General features: G+C 26.5%; 1 protein-coding gene across 1 annotated transcript in view; it reads right to left on the minus strand.

The window, feature by feature from the left end:
- Positions 1 to 8,974, minus strand: part of LOC100169465 (protein yellow) — a 19,615-nt gene extending 10,641 nt beyond the window's left edge. The window contains exon 1 of the mRNA XM_001942665.5: positions 8,760 to 8,974. The gene's annotated coding sequence lies outside the window, so the exon portion shown is untranslated. The remainder of the gene's footprint in view (positions 1 to 8,759) is intronic.
- Between the last annotated feature and the right edge of the window lie 3,788 nt (positions 8,975 to 12,762).

A 12,762-nucleotide genomic window follows, 5' to 3' on the forward strand; every position in this document is an offset into this window, starting at 1 on the left:
GAGTGCAGTGAGGTTATGAATTTAAAAATAGCAGACTTGGCCACAATGTAAATTTCACTACTTTGATAGGCCGACTTTTTTGGTAGGGAGTTTGGAACTTGGCATTTTTTCACGGTTATGTTTTTGTTGGGGATATATAATTACACCTGTATATTCTGCAGTGCTGTTAAGGAAAGATTTCTGGAACTGACTCCTTTTCAGTGGAACAAATTAAGGAATTAATTCCTTTATTTTTTAAAGAAGAGGAACGTGAATTAATTCTTTATTTTTAGGAATAGGAACGTAAATATTATAATTCTTTTATTCTTCTCAGAAATGTTTGGAGAGAAAAATTTTGTTTATTTATTATGTTTTTAATCTACTAAAATAATAGACGAAACTACCAATTTTTATTCATATATGACTTGATGTTCTGATTAGTGTTTATAATAATAGTTGATAACTCATGAACCATGAGAGTCGAGAAAAAGAATGAGTACCTTTTTTTATAGGAATGAGGAATTGAACGGATTCCTAGATAAAAGGAACGTTAACAACACTGAATTATTTTGTTTATAGTAGGTATATGCACAGATTATATGCGTGAAAATAAATAAGTGAATGTCTTTTAATAAGTGTGTGGGTTGTGAGTGCACCGATTTTTTTATCTTTCTTTATAGTCGATGATGAGGATGGATTAAATTGTTATTTAAATGAAATTATCGTTACATTATTATCTATTAATATGAGTATATTAATGTATTTACGCACTAGTGCACTACGCCACCACCTAATATTTAATAAAGTATTTATAACATTAATTTAGATACCTACGTGGCTTAGTGTTTGATTTACTTATATACAGCATCGAAATATAAAGTCTCTAAGCAGTGTGCGTACATTTGCAAGGCGTATTTAAATTAATTAGAGAAGTATTAATTCTAGAAACTATACATTTTAAATAGGTTTAAATGTTAAATCTTTACGTTTCACTAGCGTTTACAAAATATATAATTTATCAGGTAATCGCTCTAATAACTATTGGGTTTTTATATCAAAAAATTATAATCAGTTATCATTGAACATTAAAACATTTACTAATATTGTTCATTTGTTCAGAATTAGGATCATCAATCTTGTGTTGAATAAAGTTGTTTTTAAAATCAGATATAAGATAAAAAATCTATTGGTAAATATAAAATACTAAATAATTTTGTTTCATTTGTCCAAATGTACGTGATCCGTTGTGTATTTAACTAACTTATAGGCTATTACACCTAATATAATGCCTATTGGTGTTCGATGACCGTGACCAATAAATTCGCTTGCAGTAAAATGCAAAAAATAAAAGATTACGAAACATTTATTTTAATTCGGATTTCAGAGTTATGTGTAACGCCAATCGCCATCAATACGTTGTGAACTTAATTTGATTACCAATCCGGTAAAATAGCATGACCTTTAATTAATCTTCATTAATAAGGAACAAAACGTTTTTAAATCAAGGGCGTTCTAAAGTAAAAATATTTTTGTTCACGTTATAGCTCTAGCCTCTAGGTAAGTGTTTGAAAAAGTAAAAAAGTGTTAAAATGTATTAGGTATTTATATTTTAGAATGATATAAATATTACATTTATTTAATGGATTTATATTATTAATCAATAATCATTATTGCGTATTAATGCATACTTTATTGTAGTTAGAAGTACTATAAAATATACATTATTTTGTTACTTTGAACTTAAAATTCTTCAGTAAATTGGTCATGACGTGTATAGTTTTTATAAAAAGGCATACATTTATCCTGGTATTTTACTGGCTCTTGACAAATTATTTTATGCTGAATTTTGAAATAACTAGTAAGCTTCCTCGTTTTTTCTTGTTGGGTATTCTTCATTTTCAAAAATAGAGCCATCACAAGCGTACGATAAATTCTCTATTTTTTTAATTATCGTTAGCTTCTTCTCATAATTTTGTTACTGACCACCTTTCGGAATTTCGGATACATAAAATAGGACTGATAGCTATTACCTAGTAACTAGAGTATAAGTTTGTCGATGATCTATATATTAGTTTGGACTTGAATAGTTTTTTTATGAATAATATCCTTTATTGGCTGCTGAGATTCTTAACATTACTTATATCGTAGGTACAAGAATTCAGTTACTACTTAAAATATGTATTCCCAAATACCAAATCCGGTATATTTCTGGATTCTCTGCTTACGACCATATACATATTTAGTTTTATCTTAGTTGACTTCAAACTCATTGGTTTGGGAGTTTGGTTGCCTTTAAGCCTCTGTTTTTGCGATTAATTCAGCGTGAGTACCTAGTTTACCTACTGCCAATCACTGTATAACCATAATTCATCCGAGTAATCAAGCACAGTATTTTTTTTATATTTCTTTAAATATACGACTTTATTTTATTATTCAATATCTCTTGACTTACGATCTCTACTATCTACTATCTTTGTTCTAATAACTTTCATTAGTGCTTTGAAAACGGTTGGTGATAACGTATTGCACCTTGCAGTCTTTATCTTATGTTAACTATAAACTTTTAACTATAAACTTCAAAACTTTACGATGGTTGAATTCAGAAATTGACTTTGTAGAACATAGGTAGTGCTGGAATTGCATTATTTTATTAATTTAATAAATTTCGTTGGTATCCTGAATTCTTTTAGGGACTTCCATATTTTACTTTTATTGATATTACCTAGGTACTGTATAGGAACACTTGACTAAAGTCGACAAATGCATGGCGGAATCGACGAGTCCCTGAACGAGAGTAGATAAACTATGAGCTGGTTCGTGGTTTGACACTATTAAGTAAATATATAGGTTTATAACAATATTACATTATTGAAACCTCTAGATTTTCTAAAGAAAAATGATGAAATATAATAAAATTTGATATTATTAGTGAATATATACAATTAATATAATTGATACATTAATGTTTTTTTTTTTTTTTTTTATTGTTCTTAATTAACATCGACGACAAAGACCATTAGTTACAACTGTTTAAAAATACATTTTTTTTTAAACTTAAACTTAAATTTTACTGTACAGATTTGTTTTTCTTAAGAAACATTAATGTTTAATAGTTACCTATTAGCTGTTGGCTATTTTTTTTATTTAATTTTAATTTTTTATATTGTTTAAAAAAAGTTTTTGTAACTTGTTTTATGATATTAAATACCTATCTCTCTATAGTTCATACACAGATTTAAATAAGATTAAGAACATAATATTTGTAGTCATATATTATGAATTAATGAAGGTCCCGAGACTAAAAAATTATTCTATGAACAAAAACAAATCACCTTTGTTAGATTGTTTATTTTCTAAAATTTGGTCTCCCACATTTGCAGACCTCCCAAAGCTTGTCTTTCCATTTGTTACTGCAGAAACCGTGTAAAATAAAATGTATTCAGATTTAAATCGATTCTTCGGTCTAACAATAAGACATTAATCCGTGTATATTTTTGAAGATGTAGATTAATAGATTTTCAATTGGTTTTTACTAGATTGCAATTGAAGCGACTGTCTTCAGCACATCTCGTTTCACGTTAATAAGAATCTGATTAGGCATGCGTGCTTATTTAGTTATGTTTATATATGGTTATATATATGGTTTATATATGGTTTATATATGGTTATTACTTATTATAATAAGTAATAACCATAACATAATATAATATAAATAAATCACATACTTATACTCGGCAATATTAACACTAGAATGATTATTCGATCACGTTGGTAGAATCGCATTACGCCGTAAATAATAATTTAAGTACCATTTGGTTTGTATAACTAATTTGTGTATTACTCGCAATGAAAGGGTATGTGTAATGCCCATAAAACGAATTCACCGTGTAAAATATAAAAATAATAATCATTGAAATTGCTCCGCGTCAATTTTGTTTATTTTCGTCGCATTTTATCCGTATTAAAATACAGGTTATACCTACCTATATAGTTCATTCTATTGTATATTTATAATAATATGTGTGTATGTATGTATGTATGTATGTATGACGTGTGTTTGCATGTATATATGTAAGTACGTATGTATATAATATTATATATAGGTATTAAGGTAGGTATGTATTATACATTTATAAATACATAAGCGTTCGAAAAAGTGTAGCAGATCGATAGCGTGGAGTGGTTACATATTAATATATTGTTATGATTTATATTACAATACGAATAGTTTTAAACTCTGAGCCGACGAGGTAAGTACCTATATATATTATAATGACTGTACAAAGACGAGATTTAGGCAAAAACACTTTTTAGAGTAGTTTAAAAAATTGGAAAGTACCTACATAACGTAGCACTCATTTAATATATATAGAAAAGTACCTACTATAATATATTCACAAAATAAAAACCTAAAATAAGTATATTATGGTTTTTCAAATTTTTCTATAGTTTTTGAGGAACATTTAATACACACAAGACACAAACAACATTTTTGGAAAAATGTCGACTATTTTTCGTATATTTTATATAGTGTTTGTCGAGAAATTTTTGTGAGCGTTTTTGCAGTTGTTTTTTTTGTTGTTATACTTAAACTACTCGTGCGTATCCTCACTCCTCAGTGGCGTAGAAACAGAAAATACATCTATATTGAAGGACAATATATTGCTGAGCCAATAATCAACACTGGTCCTACCCTGAATATCCAATTTCCCGAAACATTTTTGTGCGCGTAAAAACTACGATGAACCCGTTGTGATATTACTTATAGACTATAGCAGACACGTGACATTACAATTTGGCGTGCCGCGTATCAAATACAAACAATAATATTATTGTGTACCTATAAACATAATACGCGATTTTAATAATATAATATACGGTAGGTATATATTATTATTATATATACATAATATCATATCATTAATCATTATATCAATATAGGTAGGTACATAATATAGGTATTATTATCTAGTTCATATTACAGATAAATATTAATATATTATCAATACATCTGGTGCCGAATGTCTGTGTATATTGTTCATAAGTCATAACTCATATAATTACAAGTACCTACCACTACAAATCCCTATTGTGTTTAATATGCATATCAGTCGACCAATGAAATTGGATTTCCATTTGCGACTTATTATGCGTTTATTATTTTCCTACATCGTGTCATCGCGAGGTTTTTTCTTGGTTTTGTTTTGTTTTTTGTTTAAGTTTTGTCAGCAATATAATGGCAATTGGCAATTTAACCGTTTATTATTTCTGCTACGGCGACAGCGTTACAAATGGAAAACAAAAAATAATAAATCGCATCTCGAATTCCCCAACCAATAAAATATTTGATTTTAACGGATAAAAGCCCGTCGGAGTTGCACAAAACGAAATCGGCCGCGGTTACAACAATTTACAATAATAATAAAATGCTCTCGCGGACATAAAACGCGGCGACAGTGTACAGATAAACTATATAATAATATATATCACCATCGCCACTGCTGGAAACGCGAAAACGCGATTTGTAATGAATTCTGAAATTGCGAAATGAAAAAATCGATCTCACAGTTTGTTGTTATTTTTGATTAACTATACCTAAACGTTGTTACCCGTATAATCGAAACTGTAAACTGACACGCGGGCAGATAGAATAATATTATTATTACAAGGAAACTGCACATTAAAACCCGTATGAACTATACCTAATATTACGTTATGACATTTGTGTGACACGTACAATAAAAATATATAAGCTATTTATGTATAGGACACAGCCACACAGGTATTATATCAATATTAGAGTTTTTGGATTAAAATCATAATAATAAAATATAATAACGGCTATATAATAATGATCATGGTTAAAATTTGACTGCTATTTTTTTAAAATTTTATTGCAATAAGAAACTCCGAGGGCCACATATTATTGTTAAATATATTAATGATTTTTACAGACACACGAGGAATTATCTTTACCATTATAGTTATATAATACAAAAAAACAAGTTAACTTTTAAACACCACAATCCGATCGTTTATTCATCTACCTTTTCTCATTCACCACGAAAACATCATCACCTCCAAAGAAACTAAATTAAAATTAATGATGTTTATAACTTATCATCACAACTCCCTACATAATATTTAAACCTCCTATTATATGAAAATAAATATAGGTATTAAAATTACGACCTAGAAAACAAAGTTGTTATAATAGTATTACTTCCTTATTCGTTGCCGATATCGAGTTATTATAATCGAAGGAATACAATAATTAAAATAAACGAGTTTCAAACAAATTAATTGTTGACTATTTTTTTCTGTATTAGATGTATTCTAGATTAGGGGTCTTCAAACCTTTTTTTTACGGTGGACCAAATCTGTGATACGATTCAGCATCACGAGCCAATATTTTTTATAAAAGTAATAGAGAGGTGATTAAATTGAATATAATATATAATAATTGTTTAGTAATTAATATATTATAAACAATCAAAATATTTTTCAAAATATATATTCAAAACATCAGTTAGTTTGGCGAGCCGGTTCGAATAGTTTTGCAAGTCGTAAATTGGAGACCCTTGCCCTTGATCTATATAGTGAAAAGTTTGAAAACCTTAAATTCGTAGGGGCTCATAATATCGCAGTGAAATACATAAAATAGGAATATGAAAATTAATTTACATAATACGTCATAAAAAAGATAAAAAGTTAAGGAGACAGAGCCATTATCTAAAAATTGGAAAAATAATTAAATATGATTACCTAATTATAATTATAGTAACCAATTATTTATACAACTATTTATTAATCGTAGTCCAAACAATTATTAGCTATCTTAACTAAATTGCAAAGTGATACATGTTATAAAAGGTATAGGTATAATATAATGACTTATTGATGTATTTAATGATCCACAGATTGTGAAATAGTTTTAATAAAATATAACAAATACATATTATATATATTAGTTAGGTTAGTTTAGTTACTTTAATTATAATATAATATAAATTTATTTATTTTTCTAATTTTTTGATAATGACTCAGTCTCCTTAACTTTTTATCACGCTTATGACGTATTACGTAAATTCATTTTCATATATTTTATGTACCTAACCTAGCTTATATATATATAATATGTGTCTGTTATTTATTAAAACCATTTCATTAACTGTCGACCATTCCATCAATAAACCATTATATTATATATTATATAGGTAGGTGCCTATTATAATATATAGAACTTTGCAATTTAGTTAATAATTGTTTAGACTTCGATTAATAAATATTTGTATAAATAATTGCTTCGTTACTGAGGACCAAATACATTGAACAGGACCTTTCGGGATTTATATAGAAAAATAAATAGATGCAATTGTAATATTTATATAAATGTATGATGGATATAAATTAGAAAACACAGAACATTTATTATGTCCAATATAATACTATAATAGTGTTTGAAAACTATACTAGGTACCTACTGCAAATTTGCAACCAGTTATAGTTACTCATACCTATACAATAGTCATATATACACTAAAGAAGACAAGAAGTAATAGTAAAATGTTACGCTAATATTAAGCATTATTTTTGTAACAATAACTAGAGAGCTCCTGAATTCGTTTATTACACATGGTGTTACAGGCAATAGGTAGGTACTAATAAGGCTATAACACACAGAATATATTATATATGTATAATAATGTAATAGTTTGATCATCACCATAATACAAAATAACGTATACAAATAATAAATAATTATTTGCAGACAACCAAGTTCAAGTATAGTATAAAAATCGTCTAATTTATCTCGGTAGATTTTTTATCACATCAAAATATTCTAAATACTGATGGCTGATGGGAATAGAATTAATATTATCGCATAAGTATAAAAAATCTCATTTATGTAAACCTTACTAAACATGTTTATTTTACACAACGTATATCATTACAGTTTATGCATTAGACTCTATAATGAGTATTAAGTATTCACATTCATAAAGTTAACTGCAAAAACTGGAAACAATGTGTGTCGCAAATAGTAATTTATTAATAATGGTTGTTGTAGTTAATATACTTTTGTTTTAAATTGTGAAATACTTTTTTTTAGAAATGTTACATTAAAAGCAGTGTATGAATCCATTTGAAAGATTTAGCTATAAAATGTTTTAGAAAATGTTAGCTTTTTCCGTTATATTTAATAATTTCAAACGCTAATAAGTAATAATTGTTGTTGTCATAAATAAACAAAAATATGTTGATGATTGCTTATTCTAGTTATATAGTTGTATAGATTTAATTTCATACTACTTTTATTATCACTGTATAATATTAATTATTATAGTATCTATTTACTATTTTCATTTTTCAATAGATTATAATGTTATACAAGTTTGTTTTGAGGATTTGTAATACACATATTAATATATTATTCTATATAGGTTATAAGGTTAAATTATTTTCTCAAATTTTACTTTAAAATATTAGTTTGTTGCACTAAAATAATATCTTCCGATGTTTTAGCGTACAAAATCGAGTTGTTTTTACCATTTTTACATTTTTTAATTTTTGTGTAACAAAACAAAGCTACCTACTAAAAAAAAACCTATCATGGGCAAGTCACAACCCAAGTAAAACTGATAAATATAATTGGATGCTAATTTTTAATTTGAACTTTGGGATTTTTATTCAAATTATTAACAATCCATTTTTAATGGACTACTCGTGAAGTATAGTAAAAGTACGAATGCTTAAATTCTAAATTTATGTCGACTTACGTTTGTATAATTTGTTCTTGTAATTATCACGTGTGGCACTGTTTGTTAAATCACTATATTTTATAAACATTAAACACCACTTATCAAAAAAAATAAAATAAATATCATGGAAATTTGTATAAGCCACTAAAATTAGATAAATTACATTTATTCCAATTATATGTGCACATTATGTTTACCGCGATGTTGATTGCATAGTACTAAATGACCGGTAACACCGACTGAAACCCGAGCGAAACGAAAAAGTATTTTCCCTTCTTTTCCAATTAATCAGCATTCAGTTTACGAGTAGGGCCTGTTTTATGTTACAATTGTCTGTGTATATGACTTAATATTATTTTTCATTATAGCTTGATATCTCATTTTAAACATCTTTTAATCATTCGCATACCGACGCCATTTATACTGATTGATTGATCAGTGATAATAGTAATAATGATATAATAATTAATAAGTAATAACACTAAAAGTGCTATAACGGAATATTTTTAACGGAATATTTAAATAAACACGTTATAAATTGGACTAGAATATTTGAATAAATACTCCATTAGACAAATTCTTGATATAATACCAGTTTGTTTTTTATCTGTCAATAAACTGGACTTACAAAATAATTTATTGTAATAGGCTATTATATGCATTTATACAATTATACATATATATTATTTTGTATTCGGAATAAAATAATTTATGCATAAATACCTAACCTAACTACATGTAGGTATAGTTTATTATTTAATATATTGTGTATTTGATATATAAACTAAAATAACATTTATCTAAACGTAAATAAATATGCACTAGTGGCTAAACTGTCGAAACGTATAATATGATTTATGGTATATAATATGATCATAGAAGGTATTTAAAAAATACATTTTCTATCTGAGTACCAACATTTTTTGATCCTAAAACTAGTTTATGAAAATATTTTATATTGAAAACATGAAAAATTTCTACTTTCCTCAACGAAATAAATTCACAAAAAAAATAATAATAATAGTACCTAATTGTATTAACAAGATCATATTAAAAATCTTACCTCATAAATTTAAACTGTACGGTAAGTTTGAATTAATGTTTAAACTAAATAATATTAATATGTGCGTTTTTAATAATGAAAACAGTAAAATTATTTGTAATCGACAACCATAAACAAACATCAAATATATCACTCGATAAAAATACTTATCAGGTTATCGGTTAGTTCAAATATTTTATTCATAGTATAATTGTATAATTAATAGGTTATAATAAAATGTTAATTATTTATAATATTTTAATATATATTCTTTATTTCTATTAAACGTTTTACGTTGTATATTTCATTACAATAGTCAATAATCATTATTTATAACAAAACATGTTAGGTATACCTACTCACGATACAATTTTTGGCTATTGATCAAAATGGTCACGATTTTAATTAAAATAAAGATTAAATTAATTTGATGTGGAATATAAATTTGAATAAACTCGTTTTTGCATACTTTGAATAGCATTATGTTTATATACAAAGTGTTCTACGAAGATTTTTTCAACTAAAGTAATGAAGTAATACAAATTCAATTTTCCCATCAAATTAAAAAAAAATATATTCGTTGAAAACCAGTATTTATAATTATACATTTTGCACATTGTAGTAAAATTGTAAAAATCTAAAGATCAAAAGTTAACTGTTTAAAATAAATTGTTACTCACTACTTATAGGACTTAGTTTGCTAATAGTTTTGTTTTTACCTACTCAGTTATACCAAAAAGTAATTAAGATAAATATTAAAAACTTTTTAGATATGATTATTTATTACTACTCTACTATAATAAGCAGTAAATATTCATAATGTATTTTTAAGATTTACCTAAGATATAGGTATAAATATTAAATGTAAATTAGAAATTGAGTTCACCATAGGTAATTACTTACTTACTTCAGGTAACTAACGATGCATGTCTTGTAAATGTGACTGTTAAAAAGCACAGACAATTTTATTTTTTCCTCATTCTCGGAAATCACTCAATATAAAATATCGCACGAAAAACGAGGTAAATTATTTAGTACTTACTACTTAGTACTTAATACATTAATACAACTTACTTCCTTTAATATTGTTCCCATATATCTAGTTTATCTACGATTCACCTATATGTATTATATATTTATATTGTATAGATGCATTATGCGTAATATTACTATAATACTCATAGGCGATAGATATCACTTATTTATCCAGTATATAAATATTGCCTCCAACAGAAGAAAAGTTATAATTTATAAAGAATTAATTCAATTATTTTCTAAACACTATTGACATATCTATCGTTTTATTAATGATGAATTTCTTGTGTTTATATTATGGTTGTAAAATAAAAATAATTCATTATAATAATTATAATAATATTTATGAATAATAAAATCAACGAAAGATAACAGAAATAATCTAAATTCTAATCTAGTGTTCGTCCTCTGTGAAAAGAATTAATAATTATTATTATCCAAGCAAAACTTCTAATCGAGAGCGGATTCATAATGGTAGAAAAAATAAATACTCCAAAAAAATAATGAAGAATTGTAATTATCACTATTGTGTGGTGACTATTTCTTAAATCTAGACAATGACACGCTTTTCTAAACACATGACTCTGTACATGAATTAAGGCATAGGTACCTAATAGTTTTAAGTGAATTAAAGAATATAATCAACATTTTTAACTTTCGTTTTCGGGATGCATATATTTTGGAAGTAGCTAGTTAATATATAAGTGTATATTTCCAAGGCATGGCCGCATATAGGAGGAGGCACTGGCTACAACTGCTCCGGGTGTTAGTAATTAGTATTTTGGGGACTACAAAATGTTGTGGTCGGAAATTTGTTCCCTTGTGAATTTTTAAAACTTTTAAAATTTAAATTATTTCAATAACATATTATATATAATATAATAGTAATGCATTGTGCGGTTGGAAATTAAATCAAGTAAATAATGTAATTTTTTAGAACTCTAATGTTATATTGTTATATTAATATACTGCCATCATAATAGCCACTAGGAGTAATTCCATTATTGTCAATACTCAATACCTATAGAGTTTTTGATGTCTATCGATAAATAGATAATTTGATTCTCTATCGATTCCCGTAATACAAATTAAGTTTTTTCAGATTATAAGTTCATATAAATATATAACAAAATAAGTAATATGAAATAAGGTATACTGGTATGTAAGTACATAAATGCATAATCCATTAAGATCAGAAGCAAATAAATAACATGTCCAAATATTAAAACAAAAAGCAGTGTGATTTGGAGAGCGTAATTACTGATTTTCTTCCTTTTTAAAACACACATTATACATCACTTCATGACAGTGCCACAGTGGCGTATAAATGAATTATTTTTAGTATGGACCAATTTACCACTGTATAGTCATGACTACTTGCAAGCATAGCACTAACATAGTTATAACTAGACATTTTTTAGGGAGCTGCCTAGTCCGTTATAATTATGACATATACTAGGTACAGTACAAATAAAGATCTCGCTGTTTTATTTTATAATTATAATTATTATATTTCATCTACCTATATTTAATGTTATATTACGATGAATTTAACATAACACCAAAGTCATCAAAGCGAAAGTCCTTAAGCATAGATTGTCAATCTATTATTTTCCTTCTTGATTCCTCAAAAACGTTTTTAATTAACCTATAATGTTAAAAAAACTGTTATCAGTATAACCTGCAATTTCACTTTAGGCTCTGGCCCAGAGGGCCTCCCCCCTGTCGCCCCTATATATGCCACTTCTTAAAACTTATAATGATATACCATCTTTTGAATGTGTAACTTTTACTTTTATAATTTAGTGTGGAAGCCCGTTTTCTTGTTTCCTGGAAATCTACGTTTTTGGAGTTACCTACTGCTTAGTGGCTTTTGACGGTAAAATAGAAACCAATTAACTTCCTGATCTAATTTAAAAATATATATATGTATTTATTATACAC

This window comes from Acyrthosiphon pisum, chromosome A1, assembly GCF_005508785.2.
Source record: "Acyrthosiphon pisum isolate AL4f chromosome A1, pea_aphid_22Mar2018_4r6ur, whole genome shotgun sequence".
NCBI lineage: Eukaryota > Metazoa > Arthropoda > Insecta > Hemiptera > Aphididae > Acyrthosiphon > Acyrthosiphon pisum.